Genomic DNA, 18,992 nt, shown 5'->3' on the forward strand with positions numbered 1-18,992 from the left:
TTTTTTTTTAAGAAAAAGATCAAATATAAATAACTTCCTTGCCTTTTTTCATGGTTCCATCCTTTTCTAAACCTCACAATTTATTTGTTAAAAAACCTGGGTCAAGGCCCTCCCTGGTGGTGCAGCAGGTTAAAGCACAGCACTAAGAAACTAAAACCACTTCAGCATGAGTTTGATCCCCTGCCCCGGAGGTGACCCATGTGGCGCTGCAGACCTCTCCTGACCTGCCTGCTGTTCCCCTCAGCAGTGTACTTCGTCAATCTGCCTGTTCCACCCCCCACTCTGCTCTGGTGAATCCTCTCACCACCCCTGCACCTCTGGCCTGTACCTCATCTGTGTGCATAAATAAATAAATCTTTAAAAAAAAAATCCTGGGTCACTTAACCTGTAGAATTAAGTTTTGCAGAGTCTGGATGTTATGGATTGCATAATAATGAAGCAGTTCAATTATGTTCCTCTGTATTTTCTGCAAATCTAAAATGGAATGAAATGGAATTAGACTGTTTTCTTTCCTTTGACAAATGCTAGGTAAGATATATATTGTCTGGTTTATTCTTTTCTTTGAGCAGAAACTGAAAGCCAGATCCACCAATGAGGCATCAACTGATGCTGAAAGGAGATTGCAAAATGACATTCTAATTTTATCATCTTGTTTGCATTAATTAGCCAGAATAATTTTGTAAAGAGATGCTTCCTTTCATCTACTGTTTGGTTGCCCAGAGTATAGTTCACACAGTCAAGACAGAATAGATGCTTGATTTGTTCCCTTTATTTGCCAGCTTTACAACCTTTGAGAGCCAATATTTTATACCATTATTAATTCATGAACTTATAATACTCGGTGACTTTGCAACTCTTGTCTTTACAGACACTCAAACTGAACTCAATTTGGCCAATGGGAGCTTCCACAAATTAGTCCATGAATTCATTTCCATTTGAATCCATGGGGTTTTTATTTCTTCCTCTTTAATGATCCTCTCATTAAGGCATCCTAAGAGAAAGGAAATGAAACTAGTGAGGACAGGCTTCTATTTCTTCATCTCACCCATCATTTTCTTCTTCAAATTCTTCTGATACTATAGTTACCTTCTCCAGTCATATCATCAAAGCCTTCATTTGGAGATGAAGTCCAGCAGATATGAGAACTGGCCAGGGCAGGAGACTCCATCTTGTTTTCTGTTAACGTCAGCTTTCCTCAACTAAATGTTCTCAGGGACCTCTGAATGATGGGGTGCACAAATGCAACATTTTATGATTTTATAAATGGAAAACTCAAGTACTTTTTCAGAATGATTAAACTCAGCAACTAATCCATTATTGAGGTAATTACTTTTTAATTTGCTGAGATGTTAGAACACAGCTGGCTGTGACACTGGGGGAAAAAAATTAACTGCTTGTGGGTATCAGATGCAAAGGGATTAAACCGAGTATGACAATGTCAAAACGTTCTGTCCTGTCAGTATAACAGGCCTGAAGATGTGTGATGTTTTCTTGTTCTGAGATTAGTGGGGTATTCTAGCTTTACTGTGCTAAGCCCACGTCTCTGTCACAGCTCTGCTCCTTGACACTTCCCTCAGCTTCTGAGAATAATTAGACAATGGATTTTCCCTTAATATAGGTTTAAATCACAAAGTACAACCTTGAAAGAATTACTTTCCTTCTCTGAGTTCAGTGTTCTCACTATAAAAGGTGAAATATCTCTAGGGTCATCTCTGTACTGAACTGTATGACACTCAAAATGTCTATCTAAGAAAGCCATGACTTAAAACCTTGGACGAGGACCAAGGAATCAATGCGAATCTATGTTGGGTTGAAAGATGATAAAGGGAATCCCAGGTGTTGGATTTTAGGGAAACTGTGGCGAACATAAGGGGTACTGTAACTGAAGAGGCACAGACTTAAGCAAACAAGACGTGGAGGAGGTAGTAGTCACTACTGGTGCCTTCACCGGGTCCTGTTGATGTACCCTCCACAGCTGCTACAGATGTTGCTCTCCCACACTCAGCCCCAAGAGTAACCTATAGTTGACTCCTTTTGAAGCTACAAAACCTAATGTCAACTCCACGTCTGGGAGAACGTCTCTGAGAGCCACTGTCTGATGTTACCCAGAAAGCGTTCTTACCTGGGCTGGTGGGAGGGGCGGCAGAGAGTGGTCAGGCTTGACTGACCTGAGAAACCTTGTTCAGTTTCTCCCCTTGGCTCTTCTGTTGCCCTCAGTCTCTTACAGTTTTTACATCAGGGTTATTCCCTCAGTGATTCCTTTAAAGATCAACACCCACCTCAGATTCTGCTGGAGCCTTACCTAACCTAGACTCCCCTGCCTAGAAAGAGTTTGATTAAATTTTATCTAATGAAACACAATTTAATGAAAGTCTATTCATTTCAAATTCTGGTCATTTCCCTATAAATGGAATTATAACACTGAATATATTAAGCCATGATTAGGAAAAGAATTAATATTAGGAGGGTACTTGTTAGTATTTGGGTAGATTATCAAATAATTTCTCTCAGCCCATCAAATTGTATATTGCCACACAGTCTCACTAACAACTTCGCTTGTCTTAAGTATATATGTATATTTAAATATAGTAAATTAAATTATTTTAAATTGAATATGGTTTTAAGTCACAGCTCCCTAAACTGACCTTTCACATGTCATACAGTTTAGTATAGAAGGTGACCTTAGAGATAGTTCACCTTTTAGAGGTGAAAACACTGAACTCTGGAAGGAAAGTAATTCTTTCAAGGTCACACTTATTAAAAAAAAAAATTAAATTATATTATATTAAGTATCTAAGTATTTAAATTATCAATATTTGTCAACTGTTATTTCTTTTGAAGGAAAAGAAAGACTCTTTTTCATTTCTACATGTAGTCACTTTGGGAACTCATGATATACCAAAAGTGAAGCCAGGTTTTTGTGACCTTTTCAACCTCATGCTCCCTACCATGACCTTGAACATTTCCCCTAAACTCTCTAGGACTCAGTTGCTTCATTTGAAAATGGAGACTACAACTCCTGTCTTGCAGAATGCTGGTGAGAAATAAAGTTAATACATCAGAGGGCACCCTCTTTTTGGTCATTATTGCAACAGAATATTCAGTCTGATAATCTGATATGCCCCATTAGAAAGAACTAGAAACAAAGATGGAGGGAAAAAGAGGTTTTGCTTTGCATGGGCAGGAGGGGAGGCTGAGCCACTGGTGCTCACCTCCTATACAGGTGAGAAGGAAGGTAAGCAGCCTGCCATTTCCTCCAGGAACGTTCCATCAGCCAGACTAACTAGCCAGGTTAACTTACTGCATCCAAGCCATTTCCCTTCCCTGGTCACACACACAATCACTGAATCTGTAACAGGGTGGTCCCCAGGAAAAGGAGAGGTTCCAGTTTCCTTGTCCCACCCAAGGGGGGTGGAGCTGAGCAGAGAGAAGCAGCAGCTGAGGAGGCTGGCGAAGGAAGAAGGAAGGATGGAGAACCAGAAGAAGACCTGGAGGCGGCAGTTGCAGAGAGACAGGCCTTGAACTGGTTGAAACAGACTTGCACGAGAGCCCCAAGGGAGGTTAACAATGGCAGCTTTTATCTTGATTTTGATTTTGCTCTTGGCCTCTCAGACTGTTTCTGACCATTTCCTAAGTGTCCCAATCAGAATGTGAGGTAGCCTGTGATAGGCTTTGTGGTCTTGCTTTAGGCCAACCCCGTTTGGCTGGGCATTTACCCACAAAGGTATGGGGAATTTCGGGTCCTTATTTGGAAATTTTATTCTTGCCTTTTTCTTTGTTGCACTCTAATTGCACTAAATTTCTTTCCATTGGAATTGTTATGCTTTAGACCTTTCATCTTGATGCAGCAAATGGCAGAACCTATTTAGAGTGGCCAGATTTGGGGGTTTCTGAGTGCCCTTCTCCTGCCATATAACAATTACAGAAATATTTACTGAGCATTGATTCTGTGATAAATATTTTCTTATGTTCCTGGGATCTGGCAATGAATAAATCAGGGACAAAGATAAAATCAGAAGATTAATGTGAACAGAGGAAACTTCAGGTGTTCAGGCATCTATACAGCATGTGGGATGTGATGGGTTTGTTCTCTGTGGACTAGGAGATGGAGTTTCTTCCAAATAGAGAGGGATATCCGAGAACATTTTATAAGAAGAAAATGGGGAAAAGTGTCTCAGTCAGCTGAATACCAGTTCTAGGTTTAACTGAAATAATCATAAAATAGGGAGTCTCTCTTGAGTGACATTACAGATAGGAAAGTGATAAGTGGGAAAACACAATACAAAATACATATTTCATGGTTCAAAAAGTCATCAATCAGTCAATTATATTGTCACCACCATTATGGCCATTATTGTTATTATTAGCATCATTAAAATCTTTACATTTAGGGGAAAAGCATCTCTTGCCCAAAGGTGAGGTTTAATGAGGCCCGTGGGTCTGCTTGGCTGCCATTTTTGTTATCTATGGTTCTTCATTCCTATATAACATTGTGAGGTCAATCAGTTATAGGATTGGCCGCTGCAAGGTGCCTATCAAATCAATCAAGAGCAGAAAGCATGATCACCCTGGGAAGGGTGTGCATCTAGAGGTAAGACTGGAAACTCCTGGGGGCCATTGGCCGATGTATAAACTTACTCCAGACTTACACATCACAAGGTATGACCAGGAACACCCAGGGCCATTGAGTGATGTCTAATGAGGGACCCAGAAGCTGACCAGTGGACCACCTTGACAGGATTGAATCCCTGGCTGGGGACCTAGGGCTTGATTTTAATCTCAATTCTGAGTCACCAAACAGATAAGATGTGCCCAGGGGACAGACTCACAACCCCTGGTACTACATACAGAGAACAGAGCACAATTCCCAGTTTCACCTTTCTCTTTTCTCTTTGTCCTTCCCCTCACAACTGCTGAATGGTTATTCTAAGACTAAAAGATCTTACTCTTTCAGCAGCTTCCTTCATTATACCACCACAACTCCCATTTGTCAGTGTGGTGTTGTCAACACAACTCAGGCCAAAGCGATACTATTGCTTGGGAGCTAGTAGCTTTGTAGTTAAGCAGGAAGGTGGCTCCTCAGCTCCAGCTCCCTGAGAAGAGCTCCCTGATAGCCACAACAATCCTCAGGGCAATCTGGGTTTACATTTCAGGCTCTTGAGGACACATCTACCAGGAATTAGCCAGGGGATTAGTGCTTTCTATGGAGAGTGTATGTCTTCTCTTCTGCAAGGACACGGATGAGTAAACATACAAATTCTGTTCTACAAAGGAAGGATTAGGATTGTATGTGAAGTGATTTCCTTTCCTACAAAAGTAGGCTTGAGCCATGTCCATTTCTCCAGACATTCTCAGGCTACAGGAAACAGAAGCTGATGAACTGCATTCAGGCGTGGGTCGACATTCAGAAGTTGCCTCCTGAAAAATGAATGCTGTTTCACAGAAGGCTGAGGCCCTGATGCAGGCTTTGCCTGCCTGTCTGGTGAATGCAACAGCCACAGAGTTCAGGGGCCACACCCAACATTTTTTGGTAACGCTGTCAAAATGGTGACTGGAGGCCCTTATTGGTGTTCTTTGCCACTATTTCTTTGTCATCACGGACTAGGTTGACCTTATGAGGTTAGGTTTGATTATCTTGTAGATCAAACCAAAGTAGTTTGGTAATTTCATGGGATTTTTCCTTACATGTAAGTGAAGTGATGGGCATTGGCTGGAAACTTTGGGAGTGGAATCTAACTATGTTCTTCCTGTTCATTGGCAGCTGTTGCATCCTGCCAGGTGGAAGATGGGCAACACCCAGGGGAGGGGGCCCCAGGACTAGGGACACTCTTCCTTCCTTGCCCCCTGCCTGGTGGGAGAGTCAGCTTGGGGCCACATCACAGGGACCCTGCTGATCAGTGACTCTTCCAAAGCCAGCTTCTCAGGGGGAGGAAATGGCAGCATGAAGGGTGTTCTGCTTCAGCTTCCTGGGCACAGGAAGAGCAGCTGGCATCTTCAAAGGGCTGCTGTTATCCTGTGGGGTTGCCCAGAGATGTCACCAGAGACCCCAGGACCCGATGGCCTTTGGTGAGCCCCAGGGAGAGAGGAAGAGACAGATCTGTCAAACTTTTATTGAAGTGTGAGAAACAGAAGGGAGATAGGGAGAGAAAACAAGAGACACAGGGAACACTTGAGAAACGAATTGGGAGTTGGAAATCTGGATGCAAAAAAAAGTTGTTTACAGATTCGAATAAATCTGAACTGAGGGACATGAGTGTAGATGACCTGATCAAACGCCAACAAGAAACATAGTCCATTGAAAGATTTATTGATGGATTTTTTTGTCCTGTGGATTTAATTGATATGAAATATCTTAAAACTGTTTAAAGCTTATCCCCTGGTTTGAAAAAGTGCAACTGTTATTTAGTCAAAGTGGAGTAGTGATGTGGCAAAGCCATTGTTCGTGTGAATTAGCTCTGGCGTCTCTAGCTAGCTGTATGGCAGTGTGAGTTTTTTTCTTTCTGGCTTCATTTTTTTCCCCACCCCTCTGCCAAACCTGGGCTTCTTGTCACTCAGGGACCAAGCATCGATAGGACTTGTGATCTTGCTTAAAACTACCCCTGTTGGGAGTATAACCCCCACCTTTGACAAGCTAAGAAACTACTGGTCTCAATGATTATTTTAAATATTTATTTATTTTTGCATACAGAAATGGGGTACAGGCCAGATGTGCAGGGGTGATGAGAGGACTCACCAGAGACAAAGTGGGGAGCAAAACAGACAGATCAACGAAGTATACTGCTGAGGGGAGCAGTGGGCAGGTCAGGAGAGGTCTGTCGCGCCATGTGGTCACCTCCAGGGCAGGCTGGGATCGAACTCATGCGGAAGTGGCTTTAGCTTCTTAGTGCAGTGCTTTAACCTGCTGCGCCACCAGGGAGGGCCCATGGTCTCAATGATTTTAATGAGCAAAACGACTAGAAACATAGGTTCGTGCTGGAGTGGTAGAATTGGGGGAGGAAGTGGGAAGAACTTTGGCTTCACACTCCCTCCTAGAGAACCCAGCAATGCTGGAGCCCCTGTATCATTTTTGATGCTTGTTGGGTCCATCTCTGCATTTGATGAAGCTGGAGCCCTTCTGACAAATGCATCTCTGTGTTATCCACAGTTCACCTAACAGAGACGTCTATGTTTCTGAGAACTTCTATCAAATTGCTTATTTATGATTCCATGAGCCACCCTCTCACCCTTCTCCAGTGAAGGCTTGTCATACTTAATGGCCAAAACCAGCACATAAGTGTGTCTGCTAATAAAAGTATGTTCCCCTTCACCCCCAGAGCATCTTAGTGGAGGTGGCCTGATTCAGTATTCGAATGTGGTGGCCTGAAAATAAGACTTCAGATAAAAATAAATGAGATTGATGGGAATATATTGTGAGTGTACAGAATCCAGGCATCTGGTAGATTTCTATTAGCCATTTTTCCACCTGGGGAACAAGATTAGTTTCTGCTCCTTTCTCTTAGTGTAGTTTTGGTTGAGAAAGCACTCTTATGACCCTCCCCTATTTTTAGACATCTAATTTATTGACTTGAGTTTATAATTTAGGCTTGTAACCTTTAGGAAAAAATGATCCTTCTTCCTTGAAATTTTTCATGCATGATTTTAGCCTAGAGCAGAATTATTTTTGAAAGCTTAGCAAAATCTGCCTCATCATTAGAGTTAGAAAGCTATTCAAAAAGAAGAGTAATATTATATATAATATCTTGATATATGCCTTAGATTGCCACTCCCCAGAGTCATATTTAAGGATCCAGAGTTGATCCATAGAAGAGAAATTCTTAGTTCCACATATTTAACACTCATTTATCCAGTATTTATGTCTTTTCTGTTTAGAGGGCGTATTTGGAGTTCATCGTGGGGGTCGGAGGCACTCGTGAGATTTGAAAGGACAGAGATGATCTTTTCCAATAATTTAGAGTAGTTGTAGGAGATGCTGTTGTTCCCATTTATAGAGGAGACCAGCAGCTCTGAGTGTTGTCTGATAAGGACTAAGAGGTGTATACTTTTTTTTTTAAGATTTATTTTATTTATTTATACATACAAGCCCTGGGGTGCAGACTAGAGGTGCAGGGAGTTGAGAGGCTCCAACAGAGACAGTGGGGACCAGAACATGCAGATCTACTGAAATATACTGCTGAAGGGTCACTTCCCTGGCCAGGGATTGAACTCATGCTGCAGTGGCTGCAGATAGCTTCGTAATACTGAGACATAACCCTTTGCACCACCAGAGAGGTGCAATGTGTATCCTTCTCTGTAGACTTGCCTTGCATGATAGGACCAATATTTCTTGGAGAAGCCTGAGAGGTTTCCTGCTCTTCCCCAGGAGCAGCCACAGCTGATGAGAATCTAAGCCCAGGGCCTGAAGGTGAGACCTCTGCCTGTGCTGCTGTCACAGAACTGTGGCAGAACTTCTGTGGGACTCAGGTCAAGGCCAGACTCCAACCGAGATCACGTTCTTGCTCAGCTCCTTCAGCTGCCTCATCTCCCTCCCTCCTGGCTGCTATTTCCATGAAGGCATTAAATACTTGCACATGAATCCTCATCTTAGATTCTGCTTCTTGGACCCCTGCACTTATCTTGTTAATAAAATTGTGGCTTCATTCTCATTCTAAGAATAATGCATTATTTTTGAAATGATTGAAAACAAGAAAATTCATGGGGCACTAAGGACAAAATAAAAGGACAAGGAATAAGCCCAGTTTCCAGGGTAACCATTATTGGCCTCGGCAATATCCTTTCATTCGGAAATATTTCTGGAGCGAAGCTACATGGATGGTCCCCCACGGAGAGTAACTCCTGTGTTCATACCTTTGTTTAGTCATGTCCTGCGCTGTCACTTGTTTTTGTCATGGGATCTCATCAAACATGATCTAAATGGAAATGTGGTAAGAGCTTCCTATGGAACTTGTATTGACTGTATATATCCTTATTTTCTGAATTGTCGATGTCTTGGCATGTGGGTTTCAACCCTGGAGATACTGTTCCTCCTAGACTATCATCTAGCAATAATTCCTATAGGTAGTAAAAGTGCACCTTTGATGGATAACAGGTCCAGAGCTCCCACCTGCTCATAGTCTAACGAGGGTCAGCTGCCACTCCTGGCTGAGAACCCAGGAGGATGAGATATTATCTCAGGAGTTTCTAGCATTGTTATCAAACTCAAGTGGTTCGTGACTTGGATGTGTCAGTCAATAGACCAGAGGCAAGTTTTGTCAGAGAAAAGGCAGCTTATTACACAAGTGATGTCAGCAAAGCATTAGCCTCTCAAAGACTCCCGCTCTGGGCGGAGATTTGAAAGGACATTTGACAGAGGTAAAGGGCAGAAGTGAGAACACTGGGGTCTTCAGTGATTGGTGGTGCTGTGCACCAGTGCAGGTACCTGCCTATTCAGGAAATGAAGGTACAACTCCTCCCCTTAGGGGAGATTTTAGTATGCTAATGAGACCTTTGTTCACTTCAGGCCACCCAGGGAGAAGCAGCAAGGCTCTGGGTTCTCCTGCTGTTTGGTGGGTTGTTCAGACTGGAGAGGGGTGGCTGGAACCTAGTTATCAAGAGAAGTCAAAATATTGTGGGAAGTAAATGAGTCAAACAACATTGCTTTCAAGTCAGCCAGGTGTCTAACTGCCCTGTGGAATGTCAAGTAATTAAATTGCCTTAACCATCTGCTTCCCTGTTCTCTAAGGTCCTGAGTGAATCCTCCTTTACCAGACACTTCATGTTCTCTGAAATGGTGAGTCTACCGCCAGCACCAGGCGCTTGGGCTGCATGAGCGGCCCTGACCATCTCAGCTCTCCTGCAGGTCAGACTTACCCCCAGCCCTCAGAAAGATAGTCTTTGTTCTGAGCTACTGAGTTCTGAAGCTCTTGGTATCTGCCTTTTATCGAAGGAGAGCTGCTACTTTTATTGACCAAGTTCTGAGGTATACCTGGGGCCGTGTGTTAGTTGGCTTTCCTCATTCCATATCCATTGAGGTCAGTAAGCTAAGTCACACCTGACTCCCCTTCTCTCTCTCCAACCCCAGTTCCTCCACAGCTAAGCGGCAACCCTGCTTCCGCAGTGATGGGAGACAGCGGCCCCACCAGCCTCCCATTTCACCTATAACTAAGAAGTTTCAGGCACGGACTCAGCTGACAAAAAGGTATTCTATTTACTATTCGAATTTGTCCCTTGCATTTCTCTTCTTTGGGGAGTTGCAAGAAGTAGAGAAACTTGACAGGGCCCTAACCAGCCACTGTTGAGCTCCCTGGCCCAGTCACCCTTAATACCATCCACACCGTCTCTACATTTCCACCTTTTACTCTTTGCTCTTACCAAAAATAGTTATCATTTTTGTCATCTCCTTTTTAATCAAAAATATGCTGCAACTATCTATGTGAATAAAAAGAATTCAAAGTAATTTTAAACATTCCACTATATAATTTTGGCATTCCACTATAAAGATATATAATAATTTACTTAATTGATAGAATTTTTTAAAAATTATGTTCTCCCTTTATATATTAATAAAAGTATTGTGCTAAATGTGCACATCCTTAATTATTTTCTTAGGATGCATTCATAGAAGTGGAAGTTTGAGTCAAAAGGGCATTTTAAAACATTTGCTATATAGTTCTAACCCCTTGCTCCCCAGAAAGACTGTACCCCTTTGTGTTCTCATCAGCAGTGTATGGCCGTGACCAGAGTCCATGATCCTCCCCACACCACCACTGGCATCTTTTGCCAAGTGGTGCCATCCCAAAGTCTCAATTTCCTTTTTTTTTTTTATTTTCAAATGTTACATATCTCAATATATTGGTCATTTTACTTCTTGCTCTGCAAGAGTAACAAAACATTAAATTGCTTCAATTTGCGGTATATCTACATGTACTCAGAAAAAACACACCAAATTGGCTACCAACTTTGTGACATGTGGGAGAATTGTATGGACAACTTTCACTTGATCTGGTCAAAAGGGGAAAACAAAAGTTTAAGCGCCTGTTGAATACACATTTGTCTTGAAGCTAGGCAGCCCGTGCAAATGAAGCCACTGTTCGCTCAAGTCTTCTGCAGTCTAGCATGGAAAGATGGTGCTTAATGTGCTTCTAAATTCACTTTTGATGTAAGACATGATTAGGCCTCATAAATTATTTTCTAATTACTTGTGATGTTTCAGATCAGGAGAACTATTGTACAAGTGTTGATGTCTCAAAATGGCCCTGAGAGCATGAAGAATATATGGAAAATCCTCCTCATAACGCACTGCACCTGCAATTACTTGATTGAGCCCTTTGGATTTGTGCCTTTGGTTCCAATGAAAAGCAATGTTTCCGATGGGATGTGAATAGTGTGTGCTATGTCCTAAAACTCACTTTTCCTTCCAAGATCTTCCAGAGCAGGAATTGCCAAGAGGCCATCTTCAGCACAATTTCGAAATTGGTTTCCCTTTTCTTTCATCTTTTAATCTTACCATCTAAATCTGCTAGACAGCTCTATTTTCAGTGTTGCATCTGCAGAGTGAACCAAAGATCTCTGGAGACCAACAGTCATGTTCTGTTTTGTGTGAGCAAGGGCCAGCTGTGCATCTGGACACAGCCGTGGGACACCAGCTTCTGATTTTAATGTAAAGTTCAGTGATTGCAGTGACTTGACAAAGGCACCTTTCATTCAGGTTATGCCTCAAATAGACACCTTGGTGTGGCAAGTAGTGATGCTTTTGACAAAAGCAATTAAGCAGGCTACAGCTGCTTCAGTGCAAGTTTGATCCTGGGCCCCAGAGGTGACCCACATGGAGCCGCAGACCTCTCCTGACCCTCCCGCTGCTCCCCTCAGCAGTGTACTTTGTTGATCTGCCTGTTCTGCTCCCCACTCTCTGGTGAATCCTCTCACTGTCCCGTCATCTCTGGCCTGTACTCCAGTTCTGTATGCACAAATAAATAAATCTTTTTTAAAAAAAATAAAACGGGCCCTCCCTGGTGGCGCAGCGGGTTAAAGCACAGCACTGAGAAGCTAAAGCCACTTCCTCATGAGTTCGACTCCACCTGCCCTGGAGGTGACCACATGCCGCGGCAGACCTCTCCTGACCCACCCACTGCTCCCCTCAGCAGTGTACTTCCTTGATCTCCCTGTTTTGCTCCCCACTCTGTCTATAGTGAAGCCTCTTGCCACCCCTGAGCCTCTGGCCTCCACCCCAGTTCTGTATGCACAAATAAATAAGTCTTTAAAATAAATAAATAAATAAATAAAATGCCAGTCTTTTTCCTTTTCCCTTTTGTTCCTTTGTGTGTCCAAGAAAATACAAATGCAACACAGGGACCCATCAGTAATGAATTACTCTCATGATGGGAACTATTAAAAGACACTGCTGTGCTTCATCTTTGTGACCCGTGTGTGAGTCTCTGAGAACCTCCAGATGATTTAGATAATGAGAAGTTATGAATCTTATTTTTTCTTTTTTCACATGGAAGAGAAGTCATCCTCTATTTTAGATACTTCTCTCTCTTTTGAAAAGCAATCTACTCTGCCAAATAAATATGAGTTCTGGGTATTGTTAGGCAACTTTCTTGAAATCTCTTCTCAGTCAAGTAGAAAGTCCCTTTTGGGGGTTCAGCTTTGTAATTCTATTCACTCCAACTAGCAGGAAACTCTCAAAAGCAAACTTTGGAGCTATTTTTTTTTTTTACAGTTCTGCTTCAGCCAAGAGGATTTTTTCCCTCCATTGTCCTTCTGCATGATGCAGCTTAAATACAATAATTTTGAAAACTTTCAAGGCTGTCAAGCAGCTTCCCATTCTTTGACTTCAAAAGAAATACATCTGGTCTCTGGAAGTAGTTCAGAATGGTGCCTGGAAATGGCTAGATTTACTAGTGAAAACCAAAGAGTATATTTGGGACAGGAGGAAGAATGAGAAAACATTTATGTTTTAGTTCTGCAACCCAGATAAAGTAGGAATGCATTGTTAATCTCCACCAAGTCCATCCTCTTGGGTAGACTCTCTTTCTATGGAAGTTTGCTTCATGAAAGCAGAGAAGGGGACGCAGAGGGGACTGCTCTGCTGTAGGCTCTTCTGCAGGCCCAGAAGAAGCTCTCTCTCCCATGCCAGCTTCCAATGCTTAACCTAAAGGGCTGATGAGCTGTGACCTATGGATCAGTGAATATGTTTTATTCCTGGTTTGGCCATGCTTTTTAAAAATTTTCTTCACTGTCCTTTACCATCCAGTCAGTCTCTACTATGACAACTTTTGTCAATCAGGTATAATCTTGAGGATGGGAAGTATAGTCCCAGTCAGTTGAAAAGGGAACAGTGCTATATAGAATCAAGTTCTGTCACATTCCATGATGTTACTTGGTTTCAACAATCTCCGTTTCCATTTTGATGGATAGTAGGACCATCACAGTTCTGAACACAAGATCTTGGTTTTCAGACTTGTCAGACATTATATATACTTGACCAGGAAAGTCTCACTGTATATTTATTGTACTAGGCAAAAGTAATGGAAGCCATGGAGACTGGCACTAGCTTCAAATTCTCCAACCCATTTTACCTGGCATTTTTTTTTTGCCATTTCCTCACCAGACCAGCTTAATATTGAAAGTCAGGTTGCTCTCACAAGACTTTCCAGATGGTGACAATGAGAATCAGTTATCTATCCACAATTTCCCATTAAGAGCTCTAGGGCATGGTTATGCTCTCAGGATAAATGTAACTATATTGAATTTAAGCTGGACTAAGGAAAAGTATGTTAACTCATTTTGAGTGAAAACTCCTCTAGCTAAATTGAAACATGCCTGCAGTGTCTGTAGGGGTCTAAATATACAATTAAATGGCATGTATTACTGATAATCACCATGGAGAGATAGCACGAGTTCCCCGGAGCCCAAGGGCAGTGGTAATTAATGTTCCTGTAATTCCTGCAGGCTTTTTGTTTTTTGAAAATGGAAATTTGCTTTCCTCTTCATTAATAGAAATTGCAACGAGTCACCAGGATATGCAGTTGCTGAGAAATGCAGCCTGACATCAAAAGAGACACACAACAGCAGCAGCAGCTGCCTGAGTCTGAAAAGAAAAAGCTTGTAAAACCAACTCTCTCAGGTGACATGGGCACACTCGATTTTGAAGTCTGTCTCTTAGAAATAGGACAACTGTCCAAAGACCACAGCCTTTCTTGCTGTGTGTCTCTTATAACAAGCACTGTCCTGGAGGTCTCATCTCCTCAGGGATTATGAGAATACAAACAACTTGAGGGAAATCATTGGCCATTCATACAAATTCTGCAGGGCAAGAAAAAGACCACTATTCAAGTTTGATGATCTTTTACGAAGGAAATCTACAACTTTCTCATATCAGCGATTGATCAGTAATAATATTAACAGAAAATACATTCAACACTAATAGTACAATGGCAAACAATAAACACATGTGTTATAATGATGATGATAGTGACAATGATGTCTCCTTTCCCTATGGTATGTTGAGTGTTCTGCATACCACTTCTCAATCCACACACATAATGATCTTGTTAGGTGAGTGACATTATCTTCATTATGTCATTCATTATCTTCATTCATTATGAGAAATGAGGTAAGACTAGGGAAGTACAAGTGGTATGCCCAAAGTCACCCAGCTGATGAGAAATGGTCAGATTATCATTCTTTCCACATGATTCTGTAGACATTCTTGGTCATTCTCTATTAGTTTTATTACTTTTCTTATTTCCATTAGTATCTTCATCTGTCATTCTGTTCAGACCTTTCTGGCCCTAGGGTCCAATATCAATAATGCCTATCTATTCTTTTCAGCTTTTTCATTTGAAAAGTCCAACTTCTATCTGTCACCCTTCTGTGACTTTGAGCCCTGAAATCAACTTTTTGTCTCTTGGCCATGAGCGTACTCAAAGGGGAAGATGAAGTTTTGTCTCTCCTGATTTTTGTCCTATGAAAGATCCCAGCTCATGCAGCACTGGGACTCTGTAATTCTCTGATTTCTAGTCACAGTGCTGTAGCCGTTTGAAGCAGAGAACTGAGTGAGAGAAAGGTAGGTGAAACAATTTTTAGATTTTTTCCAACCTTAAATAAATAAGAGTCTCTGATCTACCTGTACCTTGGAGACACAGATGGATCCTTTACCAGTGGACATGTGGAGTAGAGTTAGAGACCTAGGTATGAACTCATAGAAATAATTGAATGAATGTTAATAAGGGGGGGGAGAATTTGCAATCTCTCACATAGAAGAATTCCACATCTGTATTTGTTATGTAGATCTTCATGATGAAGGGGCTGGACCTTCCCATAAGCCCCTACTCCTTAACTGTAGGCTGCCTGGGGTGATGCCCTTTCAAAGTATACAGCATGGAAAGGAGACAAAGAGCAAATAACAGTGAAGCTATCTGACAAACACCGGAGGTCATGATCAAGGGCAACAGTCATCAATTGAGTGATAGGATGTGATGAAAACGACACTTCATCACTCTGGTCTTCTTTCCAATGACCTGTCACCCCACTCTTTCTAAAAATCATACACATACAAATTCTAATAGTGGGGCAACAGTCTTTAAAACTATGCAAGTCATCTAAACCAAGTCTAAGAAATAGCACAATCCGAAGGCTCCTAAAGGGGTGTAACTAAATGTAATGTGGAATCCTGGAGCAGAAACAAGCTAGTAGATAAAAACACCAAGGAGATTTAAATAAGTTATGAGCTTTGCTTATAATAAGGTATCACTGTTGGTTCATTATTTGCAACAATCATATCATGCTACAGCAAGATCTTACTAAATAGAGGAAACTGATGTGAAGTAAAGAGAATTCTGTTCTATTGCCTCAGTTTTTCTGTGAGTTTAATTCCATTCTAGGAAATAAAGTCTATTACAGAGAACAAAAAAAGAATCTGTCATCTCCCTACTCATGATAGAACAGAACGCTCTCCTGGCACCTGGCATGTCTCAGGGGCACCATAAATGGGATGTCAGCTCAGGTTTGAAAGGTTCCATGGGACACCAGCTTATGTTCCACCGGTTTATAACTAAAACTCTGCGGTAGTAGAAGGAAAGGAATGAAGTCTTGGAGGTGAAAGCGCCTGACTCCGGTACTGGACTGGGAAGTTCTGGGGCTACAGGAACACCTGGGGCAGGGGGGACCCACAGGCAGTCACCCTACAGGTACTGGCTTTTTGTTATTAAAATGGCCACCTCCATTCTTCATTCTCATTGAAGGAGGATGGGTGGAAAGAGGATGGATTGGCCTAAATCTTTTCCAATCTTTATTAATTGAATTTCTGATTAGCACACCCATTATACATAATGAGTTTCCCAGGAGCAGCTGCCAATGCAGCTTAGTTTAACATTCTGTTCCTGTGGTATTTCTGTGGGGTCGTTGGGCAGTCACAGAACAAGCGGTGGCCTATGTGTCCTTGTCCTAATGTCGTTTGTATCGAGTAATGAGCTGAATGACCATTAGGCAGAAGGTTTAAAATAAATCACAGCATTTATGCTGCCTTGATTCATGTCTCATGTGTATCTTCATTCGTGGAGGAAATGCATGTATTTTTTTCTGATAATATTTAGAATCATAAGATGCAGGTGTCTGTGATAACTGAGGTCTGGAGGAGTGAAGGGAATTGATCAATGTCATACACTAGCTGCACGTGGGTGAGCTTCTTGCTGTTCTAGGTGTAAGGCAGATGACCAAAGAGTGGGATCATTAACATCAGCTGCCTGTAGGTGATGCAGAATTTTTGACTCCATCACAGACCAATTGACCAAAAATCCACAATTTAAAAAACTTTCCTGATAATTCATATGCACTAAAAAGTAAGACAGTGCTGGCCCTCCCTGGTGGCGCAGCAGGTTAAAGCACAGCACTGAGAAGCTAAAGCCACTTCCGCAGGAGTTCGATTCCCGCCTGCCCCGGAGGTGACCACATGGAGCAGCAGACCTCTCCTGACCCGCCCGCTGTGTACTTCGTCGATCTGCCTGTTCTGCTCCCCACTCTGTCTCTGGTGAATTCTCTCACCACCCCTGCACCTCTGGCCTGTACCCCAGTTCTGTATGAACAAATAAATAAATCTTAAAAAAAAAAAAAAAAGACAGTGCTAGTTTAGAATCCACAGTCGTTCCTAATTGATTATTGTATTGTATGGGATATTGTGGACTGCAAGTAAGAACAGCAAGTCAAAAGAGCATAAATGAGTGGGGTCTTATTGTTTCATGAGTGAAGTCAGGAAAAGGAGGTCCCTGGTTGATGTTAATAATTAATATATTTTTTTAATTATCCTTCCACTCCATCATTTTCAGTTCATTGAGTGCGTTGCCTCAAGGGTACAAAGGTTTCGCGACAGCTCCTAACTCTGAATTCAGAGATAGGAATAATTGATTGGATGGGTAGAAAAGATGTTGTGCGGGAAGGCAGAAGACTTCTCAGCATGAATCTTATAGCCAGTTTTTTAAAAAAATATATCTTTCCCAGATGCTGTTTGGCAATAAAGTCGGGAGCTTCAGGTATAATCTGACTTACACCTCTGTATGGGAGGAAAGGTGGTGAGACAGAAGGCAATAAGGGAACAACGCTGGGCAACTGTAAGATGAGAGTTCTCTGAACCTGCTTCCCCAAACTTAAAAGTTTATATAGGGGCCCTCCGTGATGGCGCAACAGTTAAGGATGCAGCACTGCAAGCTGGCCGCAGCTGCTTCACTTCGTGTTCGATCCCCGCCCCAGAGGAGATCCACACAGTTTGGCTGACCTCTTCTGACCCTCCTGCTGCTCCCCTCAGCAGTGTACTTCATCGATCAGCTTGCTGTGCTCCCCACTCTGTCTCTGAGGATCCTCTCATTGCCCCTGCACCTCCGGCTTGTACCCAGTCCTGTATACATACATAAATAAATCTTTAAAAAAAGAAGTTTATATAGAGGTTTTAATTGGGTTTAGTTACACACACTCTCCAGATGGTCTCATATTTTTTTCTCAGTAGATGTCCTTGGTCAGCTGCTGGAAGTGCGGATAGCCTGCACTGCACTACCCCAAGAACAGAGGAAAAGGTGAGAAGCCTCCAGCTGCCCTCTTTCAGGAGACACATTCTTTAATCATCTTCCCAAACTGATGTATAACATACTTTTTCTGGGATTTCCCTGGTTATTTTCCCCCATGGTCATGCTTCAGCTGGAGGAAAGGCTTAACACATCTCACCTGGCTTCATAGTGCAAGATGGTCCTTGCTAGCGGGGAGAGTGGGTAGGAAATGGCTGTTGGCAGGTGACCAAGTGTCTGCCCCCATCACACGCCAGAAAGTAATCCTGGATCGGGGCTGTGGTAGATAGTAGAGAGCTTCTATTTCATTATTCCATCTTTTCTTTGTTATGGGAAAGTTAGGGCTCTGTAAACTAAAGGGATTAGACACTTTGATGAAACTTAGAAGCCAGAACTCCTGACTTCCAGTCTGCTACCCTTGGAGAAGGTTTGATGTCCTCCCCTGAACCCCTCTCACCTTGAACCCAAATGTGATGGCTGAAGTAGTAGCAGGCATCTTGCAATCTCGTGGGCAAAAGTCACTCACTAAAGTTGATGGAGCTGAAAAGATAAAAGGTAAGTTAATCCTTAATGAAGTTGTGAAACCACTGACAATTGGGATTTTGTAGTCGAAGAGAAGTCCTAATTACATGCTATAGAAGGTAATTAAACCAGGAAAACCAATGTGGAGGGGACTATTGTATCAGAACAATATTTATGCAATAGGCAACTTCAAAGAGGTGATCATTATAATTTTTTTCATTTGCAAAACTGATAGACACACCAGGTGAAACAAAAGAGGTGAAGTATGAAGCAGGGTACAGTTCCAGGATGATTTTGATGTTGCTGACGATTTTGCAGAATTTTGTAGAGTTCTCTAGGCATTTTCTGTATCCGACACTCTGTCTTGTAGACTAACTACTTCATGCTGAAACAATGAAATCCCTCTGGCAAATAGGCCATTAAGTGGTGCTAACCAGT

The sequence above is a fragment of the Condylura cristata genome, unplaced genomic scaffold, assembly GCF_000260355.1.
Source record: "Condylura cristata isolate star-nosed mole 26May11 unplaced genomic scaffold, ConCri1.0 scaffold00033, whole genome shotgun sequence".
NCBI lineage: Eukaryota > Metazoa > Chordata > Mammalia > Eulipotyphla > Talpidae > Condylura > Condylura cristata.